This window comes from Diplotaxodon limnothrissa, linkage group LG15, assembly GCF_057381915.1.
Source record: "Diplotaxodon limnothrissa isolate DT_005_m linkage group LG15, D_limnothrissa_male_GT1.1, whole genome shotgun sequence".
NCBI lineage: Eukaryota > Metazoa > Chordata > Actinopteri > Cichliformes > Cichlidae > Diplotaxodon > Diplotaxodon limnothrissa.
In genome coordinates this window covers 10624635-10638188 of record NC_140610.1, presented here as the reverse complement: position 1 = coordinate 10638188, position 13554 = coordinate 10624635, and the positions used below count along the sequence as shown (strand labels likewise).

Below are 13554 nucleotides of genomic sequence, written 5' to 3'. Positions count from 1 at the left end.
TGCACTTTAGAAGAGAACATAATGTAACTAATATGCATCAGCACACACAGTAAACAAACATCACCCACAAGTAATCCCGCTCTGAGCTAGTAATAAATGATGATGCGCGTCGAGGTATGATGGGTGCTGATCCTATTACAGTATCAAAGTCTTTATATTTTTATACCTTTGACTGCAGCTCAGCATGCACGGTCTCATTAAGAAGAAAATGAACTACAAATCATACCCTCTATTGCATTTTCATTAAGCTGTTATTCAATTGAAAAAATCTTTTCCCAACAGTCTTCGCAACTGTGTTATACAGTGGGGCAAAAAAGTATTTAGTCAGCCACCGATTGTGCAAGTTCCCCCACTTAAAATGATGACAGAGGTCAGTAATTTGCACCAGAGGTACACTTCAACTGTGAGAGACAGGATGTGAAAAAAAAATCCATGAATCCACATGGTAGGATTTGTAAAGAATTTATTCGTAAATTAGGGTGGAAAATAAGTATTTGGTCACCTCAAACAAGGAAAATCTCTGGCTCTCACAGACCTGTAACGTCTTCTGTAAGAAGCTTTTCTGTCCCCCACTCGTTACCTGTATGAATGGCACCTGTTTGAACTCATCATCTGTATAAAAGACACCTGTCCACAGCCTCAAACAGTCAGACTCCAAACTCCGCCATGGCCAAGACCAAAGAGCTTTCGAAGGACACCAGGAAAAGTATTGTAGACCTGCACCAGACTGGGAAGAGTGAATCTACAATAGGCAAGCAGCTTGGTGTGAAAAAATCAACTGTGGGAGCAATCATCAGAAAATGGAAGACATACAAGACCACTGATAATCTCCCTCGATCTGGGGCTCCACGCAAGATCTCATCCCGTGGGGTCAAAATGATCATGAGAACGGTGAGCAAAGATCCCAGAACCACACGGGGGGACCTGGTGAATGACCTGCAGAGAGCTGGGACCAAAGTAACAAAGGTCACCATCAGTAACACACTACAACGGCAGGGAATCAAATCCCGCAGTGCCAGACGTGTTCCGCTGCTGAAGCCAGTGCATGTCCAGGCCCGTATGAAGTTTGCCAGAGAGCACATGGATGATACAGCAGAGGATTGGGAGAATGTCATGTGGTCAGATGAAACCAAAGTAGAACTTTCTGGTATAAACTCAACTCGTCGTGTTTGGAGGAAGAAGAATACTGAGTTGCATCCTAAGAACACCATACCTACTGTGAAGCATGGGGGTGGAAACATCATGCTATGGGGCTGTTTTTCTGCCAAGGGGACAGGACGACTGATCCGTGTTAAGGACAGAATGAATGGGGCCATGTATCGTGAGATTTTGAGCCAAAACCTCCTTCCATCAGTGAGAACTTTGAAGATGAAACGAGGCTGGGTCTTCCAACATGACAATGATCCAAAACACACCGCCCGGGCAACAAAGGAGTGGCTCCGTAAGAAGCATTAGAAAGTCCTGGAGTGGCCTAGCCAGTCTCCAGACCTCAACCCCATAGAAAATCTGTGGCGGGAGTTGAAAGTCCGTGTTGCTCGGCGACAGCCCCAAAACATTACTGCTCTCGAGAAGATCTGCATGGAGGAATGGGCCAAAATACCAGCTACTGTGTGTGCAAACCTGGTAAAGACCTATAGTAAACGTTTGACCTCTGTTATTGCCAACAAAGGTTATGTTACAAAGTATTGAGTTGTATTTTTGTTATTGACCAAATACTTATTTTCCACCCTGATTTACGAATAAATTCTTTACAAATCCTACCATGTGGATTCATGGATTTTTTTTTTTCACATTCTGTCTCTCACAGTTGAAGTGTACCTCTGGTGCAAATTACTGACCTCTGTCATCATTTTAGGTGGGGGAACTTGCACAATCGGTGGCTGACTAAATACTTTTTTGCCCCACTGTATCAGTTGAAGAACTCGTGCATTGCAAATTGTCTGATCAGTCATTCACCTGGTCTTTTCAAAGAATTTAGCAAATCACACAGAAGAGAAGACAGTGTCTTAACCTCCAAGTATAGATGTAATAAATGCAAATGAATTCCACATAGAAACTCTCAGGAACTAGATGTGTCCCTGCTGTATATGTCAGCAAAATGATGTCTGTAAGGCCACATGGTGGTGCCACTTAACCACTTTATTATCTGCTGGCCTCTCCAGAGCTCACTGACCTTTCACATGTCAAACTAAAAAAAATTACTCAGAGTTACAAAAAAAGGGCAAGATGGGAAACATTTTACAACATATACAAGAGATTAGGACTGTGCACTGAAGAAAGAGATAAGCTACAAGCGTAATGTAAACAACAGAACACTAAGCATTGCAAAGCTTTTAAGTGTCCATTCATCACCCTGAAAAGGAGTTTTTTTCTTCTTTGTTTGCAACATACAAACAGTGCGGGGTCAGCAGATTTACAAAGTGTGGAAAGAAATGCAGACAATTTCACATCATGCTCTCTAATCTTCAGGGATGATTAAGATTAAAGAGGAATCATTCTATCAGGGCAGGCAGGAAGGACTCAGGTGCAGACTTGAGAATAACAGTTAAACAGTACTTTATTTTCAACACAGTGCTCTATATACAAGTGGGGGGAAAGCCACTTGTGGCCACGCTGGGACAGCTGGGCAGGCACCGGGACCCCAACACATTCACAAGTACCGGTACTAGCTGATACAAGTACCACAATTGTCACATATATTCTTTTATGATTTACTATATATAAATAAAAAAAATATTAATACAATAAATAAAAAAATACCTAAAGCTACATAAATAAATCATCATCATCATATGATTGTTTGGGTTTTTTCTGTTTTCTTATATTATTGTAGGGCCTAAGAAATACAGCAAGCTGTCCATACCTGAGGCCTTGGAAACTGCCAAGCAAAGACTCACAGCCTTGGCCAGCCGCTTGAGGAGGTACACCAGAGAGATAGAAGGCAGGAGAATAAACCAGCTGTTCTCCACAGAACCAGCAAAGGTGTACTCTCAGTGGCAAGGGAACAATAATAATAAGAGAACAGCACCACCAAGGCTGGAGACGGAGCAATACTGGAAGAGCATATGGGAGAAGGACGCAACCCATAGCGGCAATGCTCAGTGGCTAGTGGATCTGAGGGCAGACCACAGCGACCTCCCTGAACAGGGTCCAGTAACCATCACAGTGGCAGATATCCAAGAAAGGGTCTCCAGTATGAAGAGTTGGACAGCACCAGGGCCCGACATGGTTCACGCCTACTGGCTGAAGAAGCTGACTGCACTCCACGAGCGTCTGGCAGCACAAATGAACCAGCTGCTAGTTAACGAGAGACACTCGGAATGGCTAACCGAAGGCCGGACGGTCCTGATCCCCAAGGACCCCAAGAAGGGACCGGTCCCCTCCAACTACCGACCAATAACCTGCCTCAGTACTACATGGAAGCTCCTGTCAGGCATCATATCGGCTAAGATGAACAGGCACATGGGTCAATACATGAGCGAGACACAGAAAGGAATTGGCAAGAATACCAGAGGCGCAAAACACCAGCTACTGGTAGACAGAACAATCAGCCGAGACTGCAAGACCAGACTGACCAACCTGTGCACTGCCTGGATTGATTACAAGAAGGCCTATGACTCAATGCCCCACAGCTGGATACTGGAATGCCTAGAATTGTACAAGATCAATGGGACCCTAAGAGCCTTCATCAGGAACTCAATGGGGATGTGGCGTACAACACTAGAGGCCAACTCCAAGCCCATAGCACAAGTCACCATCAAGTGCGGGATCTACCAAGGAGATGCTCTGTCCCCACTGCTGTTCTGCATAGGCCTGAACCCCCTCAGTGAGATCATTAACAAGACTGGCTACGGATACCGACTACGGAACGGAGCAGTTGTCAGCCACCTCCTGTACATGGATGACATCAAGCTGTATGCCAAGAGTGAACGAGACATCGATTCACTGATCCACACTACCAGGCTATACAGCAATGACATTGGAATGTCGTTCGGACTGGAGAAGTGTAGTCGGATGGTAACAAAGAGAGGGAAGGTAGTCAGAACTGAGGGGATTGAACTACCAGAAGGCAACATTGCAGACATAGAGGACAGTTACAAGTACTTGGGGATCCCGCAGGCGAATGGGAACCATGAAGAGGCCGCTAGAAAAGCTGCAACCACCAAGTACCTGCAGAGGGTCAGGCAAGTCCTGAGGAGTCAGCTGAATGGTAAGAACAAGATCCGGGCCATCAACACGTACGCCCTGCCCGTGATCAGGTACCCTGCTGGGGTAATAGGCTGGCCAAAGGAGGAGATAGAAGCCACTGACATAAAGACAAGAAAGCTCCTTACCATGCATGGAGGGTTTCACCCCAAGTCCAGCACCCTGAGGCTGTACGCTAAGCGGAAGGAAGGGGGCCGGGGACTGGTGAGTGTCAGCACCACAGTCCAGGATGAGACAACGAACATCCAAGAATACATTAGGAAGATGGCCCCAACTGACCGAGTGCTCAGTGAATACCTCAGGCAGCAGAAACCCAAGAAAGAGGAGGGAGACGAGGAACCATCATGGAAGGACAGGCCCCTGCACGGTATGTACCACCGGCAGATAGAGGAGGTGGCTGATATCCAGAAATCCTACCAGTGGCTGGACAAAGCTGGACTGAAAGACAGCACAGAGGCACTAATCGTGGCAGCACAAGAACAAGCTCTGAGTACAAGATCCATAGAGGCTGGGGTCTATCACACCAGGCAAGACCCCAGGTGCAGGCTGTGTAAAGATGCCCCAGAGACAATCCAGCACATAACAGCAGGGTGCAAGATGCTAGCAGGCAAGGCATACATGGAACGCCATAACCAAGTGGCCGGCATAGTGTACAGGAACATCTGTGCCGAGTATAACCTGGAAGTCCCGAGGTCAAAATGGGAGATGCCCCCAAGGGTGGTGGAGAATGACCGAGCTAAGATCCTGTGGGACTTCCAGATACAGACGGACAAAATGGTGGTGGCTAACCAACCGGACATAGTGGTGGTAGACAAACAGAAGAAGACGGCCGTAGTGATCGATGTAGCGGTTCCGAATGACAGCAATATCAGGAAGAAGGAACACGAGAAGCTGGAGAAATACCAAGGGCTCAGAGAAGAGCTCGAGAGGATGTGGAGGGTGAAGGTAACGGTGGTCCCCGTGGTAATCGGAGCACTAGGTGCGGTGACTCCCAAGCTAGGCGAGTGGCTCCAGCAGATCCCGGGAATAACATCGGAGATCTCTGTCCAGAAGAGCGCAGTCCTGGGAACAGCTAAGATACTGCGCAGGACCCTCAAGCTCCCAGGCCTCTGGTAGAGGACCCGAGCTTGAAGGATAAACCGCCCGCAGGGGCGTGCTGGGTGTTTTTTATATATATATATATATATACTATATATATATATATATATATATATATACTATATATATACACTGTTTTATATACTGTTGATTATAAGATGAAATATCTATTTAAAAAAATAGAGAAATTATCCCAGTAAAATGCAACACAGTCCCTTCCCTGGCAATCTTTCACCATACACTCAAAGAAATGATGTACCCTGAAATCCTGACTCATGCCTGTACTGAAGTTGTGGACAGTTCACTTCTAAAACAAAAAAACCCCTTTTTACATGACAGTCAATATATTAAACCCATGCAAATATTAAACCCAAAGGTTACCTGAATGAATTTCCTAGTTTGAGTTTGTCTCCACCTGCTGGGCATCAGAAGTGTTTAGGATGGAGGATGTATTTACAGCTCTCCTGCAGGTGGAGGTGGTGTAGGACAAGCAGAGCAGCAGGTTTGTGAGTGTGTTTAACGTCAATTAAAAAGACAAAGAAGGACTGATGAGGTTGCTGTGTGAGGTAGAGACAGGTATAAGGGTGTATATAAAGATTGGGTCTAGCTGTATTGCTCAGGCTGCTCTACAGCATTTATTCACAGGCACGATCCCACTACTGAGCGACACGGGGGCTTTGACCTGCTCCGTCTCCGACCTGGGCCGGTGCACCCCTCCGACCTGGGCCGGTGCACCCCTCCTTAGGCGACCTGGTGGTCCCGGGCTCCCCCAGGATCACCATACCGATGCCGAACTTAGTGTGGATACCCGATCGACATAGCTTGCTGCAGCTCAGAGCTCCTGAGCTCAAACGATCCTCCAACCTCAGCCTTCCGGTAGCAGCTACGTTAACAAGGATTTTAACTATGTCTGAGGTGACATCATCACATAAACTTCCTGCCCATCATTAGCCAAGTTGTAATGCAATAAGTTATTAGATAGATAGATAGATAGATAGATAGATAGATAGATAGATAGATAGATAGATAGATAGATAGATAGATAGATTGATTGATTGATTTAGTTTGTCTCCACCTGCTGGGCGGCAGGAGTGTTTAGGGTGGAGGATGTAGTTGCAGGTGGAGGTGGTGCAGGACAAGCAGAGCAGCAGGTTTGTGAGTGTTTTTGACGTCAATTAAAAATATAAATAAGGGCTGACGAGGCTGCTGTGTGAGGTAGAGACAGGTATAATGGTGTGTATAAAGATTGGGTCTCGCTGTATTGCTCAGGCTGCGCTACAGCGTCTATTCACAGGCGCGATCCCACTACTGAGCAGCACGGGGGCTTTGACCTGCTCCGTCTCCGACCTGGGCCGGTGCACCCCTCTTTAGACGACCTGGTGGTCCCGGGCTCCCCCAGGATCACCATATCGATGCCGAACTTAGCGCGGACACCCGATCGACACAGCCTGCTGCAGCTCAGAGCTCCTGAGCTCAAACGATCCTCCAACCTCAGCCTCCCAGTAACTTGGATGACAGGCACGCGCCACCGCACCCGGCGAGAAGCAGCTACGTTCACAGGAAGTTTTACTTTCATTCATGTGAGCTCATCAGGTTAGTGGCCATCATCAGCCAAGATGAAATGCTGTAAAAGTAAAAAACCTAATCATTTCAAAATGAGGAAGTCAGCACAGTAATAACAGGTTGTTGTTTTATGTTGGCCTTTTCTTTTTTTTTGACAAAGCAAAAACATGACATAGCCTTTTTACAGTTTTTCTCAGTCGCTTTGGTGCGTTTCTCAGAACACCATTAACATTTGCACAGCAGTTAGTGCATTTCCCAAAACAATTAGTGCAAACTGCAAAACCTAGTGGATAGCCTGCAAAAGCACGTCACATGCACAGAATTGATTATCCATACCTCAAAAGCAAGTATCCATGTCAATGAAACTGTCAGTGCCATCAAAATGAAAAGTCTTGACACCATCTTTATGAACAAGATAGTCAAATGGCATTGTCATGTTTCCACTATGACAGTTTATAATTTCAGTGTTTCCCATTGCAAAAACAATTGGTGACACCTGAAAATGCTGACGACAGCACTATGGCCTACCTGTACAGCCATCTGAAATGTGCAGTAAAGTCACTGTAGATGTTATGGGAGTCTTGGGAGTAACTGAGACACTGAATACGTACGTTTCACATTTCCATTGTGTAGAAGTGTTTGTAATCCTACAGAATTGTGCAAAAGAAAAATATGCTACAGTCACTTGTTCACTGTAGAATACATGTAAACATAAAATCACCAATTTGGTAGAGCCTCCTCATGAGTGACAGCTGTAATTCACCTGAGATCAATTGTTCAATTTCGGAGACATTTCCAGGAAAAATGATACAGAAAGGTATAGGATTTGCTTGACAGATGGCCAATATTTGGCATGTGATAACTAGTTCAACAATTTTGTGTGTGATGACTTAAGCAATGGATGTATGACTATTAGTTTTATTGGGAATGACTATTCAGCATCCATAGGTATGATTACTTTTGACTGACATGACATAAGCAAATGGAAATGTCAGAAAGCAGCAGGGAAATGTATGGAAGCAACTGATTCATGTCCAAAATCATTTGCAGTTTGTTCAGAGAGAGGAGAAATTGCTACTATGATGTGCACAAATGACTGAGTGTTGTGGAGGTTGAACTAATAGTTATGAGAATTTCAATTCTGATCTGAGAAACGCACCAAAGCGACTGAGAAAAACTGTAATAAGCCGAAGGACAGCGTATGTGTACGTGTGTGTTTGTATATTATTGTTTTGTGTGTACACTGTCAGAAATACAATAAAAATGTTGAAGAATTTTTACTCAGTGTTTACAATTTTTGCAAGTATCTGATTGAATTGATGACAGCCTGTCATATTTTCATGCCATGACATGGGATGGGACCAGTCCTTATTTTAGGATAATTGGAGTAAATAAGAAAGATTGTTTCAACTTGCTGAAAGTTTTGACTTCACAAAATCAGGTTTTTAGCAGATCAGTGTCAATGTGAGCACATTCAAAGATGCACACATTTAGTTGTGCACCAGTAATCAGCTTCCTGTAGTGAATTTTATTAGAATTATGTAGAATGTTTTTACAGTGTACATCATTATAAAATCCACTACAGTTCAGGGATGAACGGTGCACTGTGATAAGCAAGTTGTGAGAAACCTCGTGGTTTAACCAAATTTCAAGTGTATGTTGTGACAATATCAAGAAGACCAAATCCTTTGGCGCTATATAAATTACATATTGTATTGTAAGGTAGTACACTCATTTGTCGAAACTTTAAACTAATGTGCCAGCCTTTAAAATGACTGTATATCAGTAACAACACATGAAAAAACAGTTTTAATTACCTGACAAAGACAGCTTCACATTTGGCATAATGCTAAGAAGCTTTTTCCAGCATGTTAGCATGAAGCTGAGAGCTGAGACTGAGTGATGTGACAGTTTGACAGGATGCAGGGTAGGTGTTGATGGTTGAATATGGTGGTGGTAGACAGGAGGTAGTGTTGGGAGGTATGTGACTTTGTGATGTGAACATGATGTGTTTGTAAAGCGACATGAAAAAAGGTATGAAAGCAAATATAGTTTGTAAATATTTATGCAGCTCTCTTCTTCTAACTAACAATAAAAGACCTTTCCTTTAAAAGATCCTTTGAAAGCAGATGAATATGTTTTTTCAGCTTTATATTCTTCTTCAAAAAAATCCAGTGATCTCTCGCCCTCAAAGAGTGATTTCTGAATAAATGAGTAAAGATGCATGATGTATGCAAATGCTGCTAGACTGGAGACATGAGGTCACAAGAAGGTTTGATTAGTATGGAGAAAAAAAAAGATATGAAATTAAATGCTATGGCCTTCACAGCCATTCAGAGGATTCCTCTGCTAATTGGAGTTTAAAAATAGAGGACATTATGGCCATCATGTCATGATAGCATCCCTACCACCTGAAACAGATTACATTTCTTTTAAAAATATAGAGCCTCAGAAATTACATGTTTTTTTTGACTCTGTAATTATTTTTCTTAGCAGCTAATAGCAGGGTTGCAGTCTATCCCAACTGGCACTGAGACGTACCCCGAATAGGTACAATTACAGATTATAAGTGATTAGTGTGATTAGACTTCAACATATGTGCCTATGAGTGCCTATGATTGAACTTGCAACTCTACCATCTGGATGGATGGATGGATGGATGGATGGATAGATACAAACAACTTGCATGGGTGAGTGAATAATTTTGACAGTAAAGTGTAGTTGCCATCATACTCACCTTCTGTAACAGGTGTAACACCCTCCAAAGTAACATACTGCAATGCATTATTGTACTAAATAAATTTATTACATTACACTTACAACTGTGTCATGACAGTCCTATAATAATACAATACAATGATTGGCAGCAATGGGAAAGAAAATCTCTCTTTTAACAGGAAAGTGTAAGGTAATGTGAAAAATTATAGGCCTAAGTTTCCAAACAAAAGCTTGGTTTTGGCTATGAAACGTTAATGTGTAGCTTGTATTTTTGATTTTTGAGTGACCAATGAAATCTGACTTTATAACGTCATAAGTGGGCAATCACACCTGAAGAATGAAGACTGTGAAGTTTTTATAACATGAAAAATAAATCATCGTTCTTTGTGGAGTTCATTCCAGAAATAAATTGCTGGTTCATGCTACACTGATGTAAGTGAATAAAATGCTGCGGTTGAATGGGCTGACATTTTCTTCAGAAAAATACAGCATGACATGATCTTCATTAGCAACAGGAAGGCTTTTAGTATCAGATCAATGCTGGACTTGCCTTCCATTTAAAAAGCTTTATATCTAACCGCATAAAAATCACAGAACAGTGGATAGATGGATTGTTATTAAGTGCTGCCAGTAGTGTCCATTTCCTTTGATTTCTTTCTAATGTGACTGTCATGAAAATCTCATGAGAGGCTTTGAGTGCCCACATCAGTCCATCAGTAACAATCATTGTGTATCACTCGCTACGGGCTTATGTATTTAGTGATCTCGGGCAGCTCAATAATAAGGGATTTAATTTGTTCCATTCATCATGTCTCATGTAAAAAATATTACCAAAAAGCTCCATAGAAGAGGTGGGTCAGTCTAACAGACAGTTGCCCTCTTTGATCATAACAGCGTCAGGTTTCAGCCTTTCAAGGGGGTCGCGCAGAGCAACTGGATAAGTCACTGTGCGGTGATGCAGTTTGTTTTTCCAACATGTCTAGGAGCTGGGAGGACCTTTGACCTCCAGCCATCGGCAGTGAGTTCTTCTGTTCTTCTCTATTGTCTTTCTGAATTATTTATACGACGACACTGACGCGTCAGCAGATTCATCAAGGGGTATTTATTATTTTCTTCTTTTTTTTTGGGTTGTATGGAAGCCCCAAATGCAATTTCATTGTTCTTGACAATGACAATAAATAAATAAATACTAAAAATAAATACTAAATCAAGCGCACCATTGGCTGTGTCTCATTGTTTAGCCTGAGGAAAGACTTACTCGACCCCAAACGCCTCACTCTCTGTTAACCTAGGTCTCTTAATTTGATATAGCACAGACAAATGACACATAACGCACTAAATATTGCTGAGCTAGATCCAATCAAAAAACAACTTTGAATTTCAGTATTTAAAAAAAGTAAATAAAGAGCTTCTTTTGTTGCTAAATACAAAGACGTAGATGGTATCTTGCATATGATGTCAAGCTAAAATAAAAGCCAGTCATTCATGCCCCGTCCTCTTGACCTTCACTTCACATCACAGAAAAAGCATTTCAGACATAGTGTGCATTTCATGCATTGGTGCACCAGCGCAAAGTGGGGTTATATGTGTCTTGATGTGCACATCTGTGTGTGGGGCATGTGTCTTGCACAGTGAGAAAAGACATGGCTGACAAAATGTGCATTAGCTGGAAAATTGAGTCCCTTGTACTTTGCAAGTGCTGGTACAGTCACCTCAACATTTTCATGCCTTATTACAGAAAACCTGCTCAGAGCACCGAGCGCAGAAACACATGGCTGACATTTTCTTTGATGTAAACCGACAAAGAATAAACAACGAATGGCCCGAATCTCCTTATAAGAGAGCGAGGCATCAAAACCATCATAGCCAACCATACATTACAGAGCATCACAAGTGGTATATACAACCCTGAAATTAGACACAGTTTCTAAAGGTTACCTGCTGAAATCTCGAAAAGGTTAAACAAACAGCACAAAGTAAAAATTCGATGAAAAGAGACACTTTCCATACTGATAAAAATACCATTCTTGACTATTCAAAAGTGCCGTCTACCACAGTCGAATTTGATTCCTGATAACTGCTGTCACATTTAATATCAGACGTCTGAGACAGGTCTCGCTCTCATGGCATTTGAAAGTTAAACGTTTGTTTTACAGCTGATTTGAAATTAAAGTGTTGGGATTAAAGCAGAAACGAGCTAAGGCCAGTAAGTGGTGTGACTTTCAGAAACAGTTTAAACAGTTTGAAATTACTAGAAGGTTTCATTAAGGAATCAGCAGAATTTAGAATTATTTCTAATGCAGGATTTTCAGGTGACTCAGGAGGTTTTACTCTCGGTGACATGTGCTAGCACAAAGCACGCACTCTGTTCAGTGTTTCAGTCTGGTTTAATAATGAAGCAAAACAACAAACATATAGTAATCCCCATAGCCATGTTGTGTTCCTTAATTCCTAGAAATTGGCTCTTTTTTGTTGTTGTTGTTTTTTTTTTTTTATCTCAGATGTTCTGTTTTTAGCATTTCTTTCTCAGATTTGATGGCACCTGCTGATTGAATAAATACTTGTTTTCTCAACACTTAATGTTCCTGTGTCCACATACCCTCTGGCTACCTGCAGCATGGGAACACTCAGAGACTGAACAAGACATAGGCACCAATACACTTACGAAAAGAAAAAAAAAAGCCCACGCTGTTTCTTCTGCAGGTAAGTGACAACCTGCTGCTTACACAGCTTTTACACAACAGCGTTTACACAACCTGGATCACAGGGAAACATATTGATTTTAATAAATGTAAAAATTACCTAAGTACTCACACTCCTAACAATTTTGACAGAAATGGCTGAGCCGATGAGTCACAATTATTTAGTGACTTTGTGTTTTTTCTAAAATGCTGAACTAAAATGAGCTGCATGAACATTTCTGAGGCCACTGCTGCTAACACTAAAGTGAATCAAACTCCCTGCAGAAGCACACTGTATTTGACAGCCTATTTCACCGTGTGTGGCTGCTTTTGAGCAGAATGAAGTGCTGAATTAATGTTTTATGAGCGTGTCTTCGTGACCCTCCTCTCCCCCTGCCTGTAATGTAAAAGGGGATGCAGCTTCCCATACATTATCTATACAGAGTCTTCAGCTCTGGTCTCCTGCTTCTCCTGATTGTTGAAAGAAAACAAGGCTGCCGCCATCATGAAAACACTCATGAGCAGGTGTAAAATAGGAGGTCAGTTTTTTCCTCTTATTTATGATGTTTGTGTTGTCAGTTTTATATGAGAAGACTAAATATATAAAACTGTTACTACTGCTAAAACATTAATAGTATTATTTTTGTTTGTTTACTTTAAGCACATAAGTACATGCAATATTAATTAAATGACTCACATCCCAGCCATTGCCGACTTTTTTGTCACAATGAAAGAACCAAGCTCAGCTTTTTATTTTTACTGCCATCACTACTTAGAAATGGCTGTCTGTTAGCATGGTTATGTTTTTTATATATCAGTATGATATATGACCCTGATGGGTCATAGGGTACCAGGAGTACAGTGGCTACATTGGTAGTCCTGAAGTAAGCTTGCATAAGCCCTGATGAAGGCCATCAGAGTTGGCCTTCCTGAGGTGGAATCTCATGGAACACTCATGGGGTGGAATTCTGGTAGTTCTTATGACATCACTGCTATTGCACAGTTACAGTGCAGGTTTAAATGTTACAACTGAAACATATTTTTGACTCCAGCAACAAGCAGATACACACACAGCTGAACTAGGACATTTTCATAGAGCAGTTTCTTTGAAAAAGAGGTGAGTTTTGGGGGAACTGCTTTATAAGTGAAACTTACTTTTGACGCTGTAACTTTGATAGCTGATGGTAGATATTTACAGTGAGATTTTTGAGCATGCCCAACAGTACAGATGGGAAATGTACTGCTTAACTTGAATAACTTATGTCTTTGTGGGATCTTTAAAGCTCAG

General features: G+C 42.2%; 2 non-coding genes across 2 annotated transcripts; both read right to left on the bottom strand.

The window, feature by feature from the left end:
• Nucleotides 1-5895: 5895 nt before the first annotated feature.
• Nucleotides 5896-6197, bottom strand: LOC146617108 (signal recognition particle RNA). The gene has a single exon (XR_014906942.1).
• A 347-nt stretch (nucleotides 6198-6544) lies between these two features.
• Nucleotides 6545-6843, bottom strand: LOC146617107 (signal recognition particle RNA). The gene has a single exon (XR_014906927.1).
• Between the last annotated feature and the right edge of the window lie 6711 nt (nucleotides 6844-13554).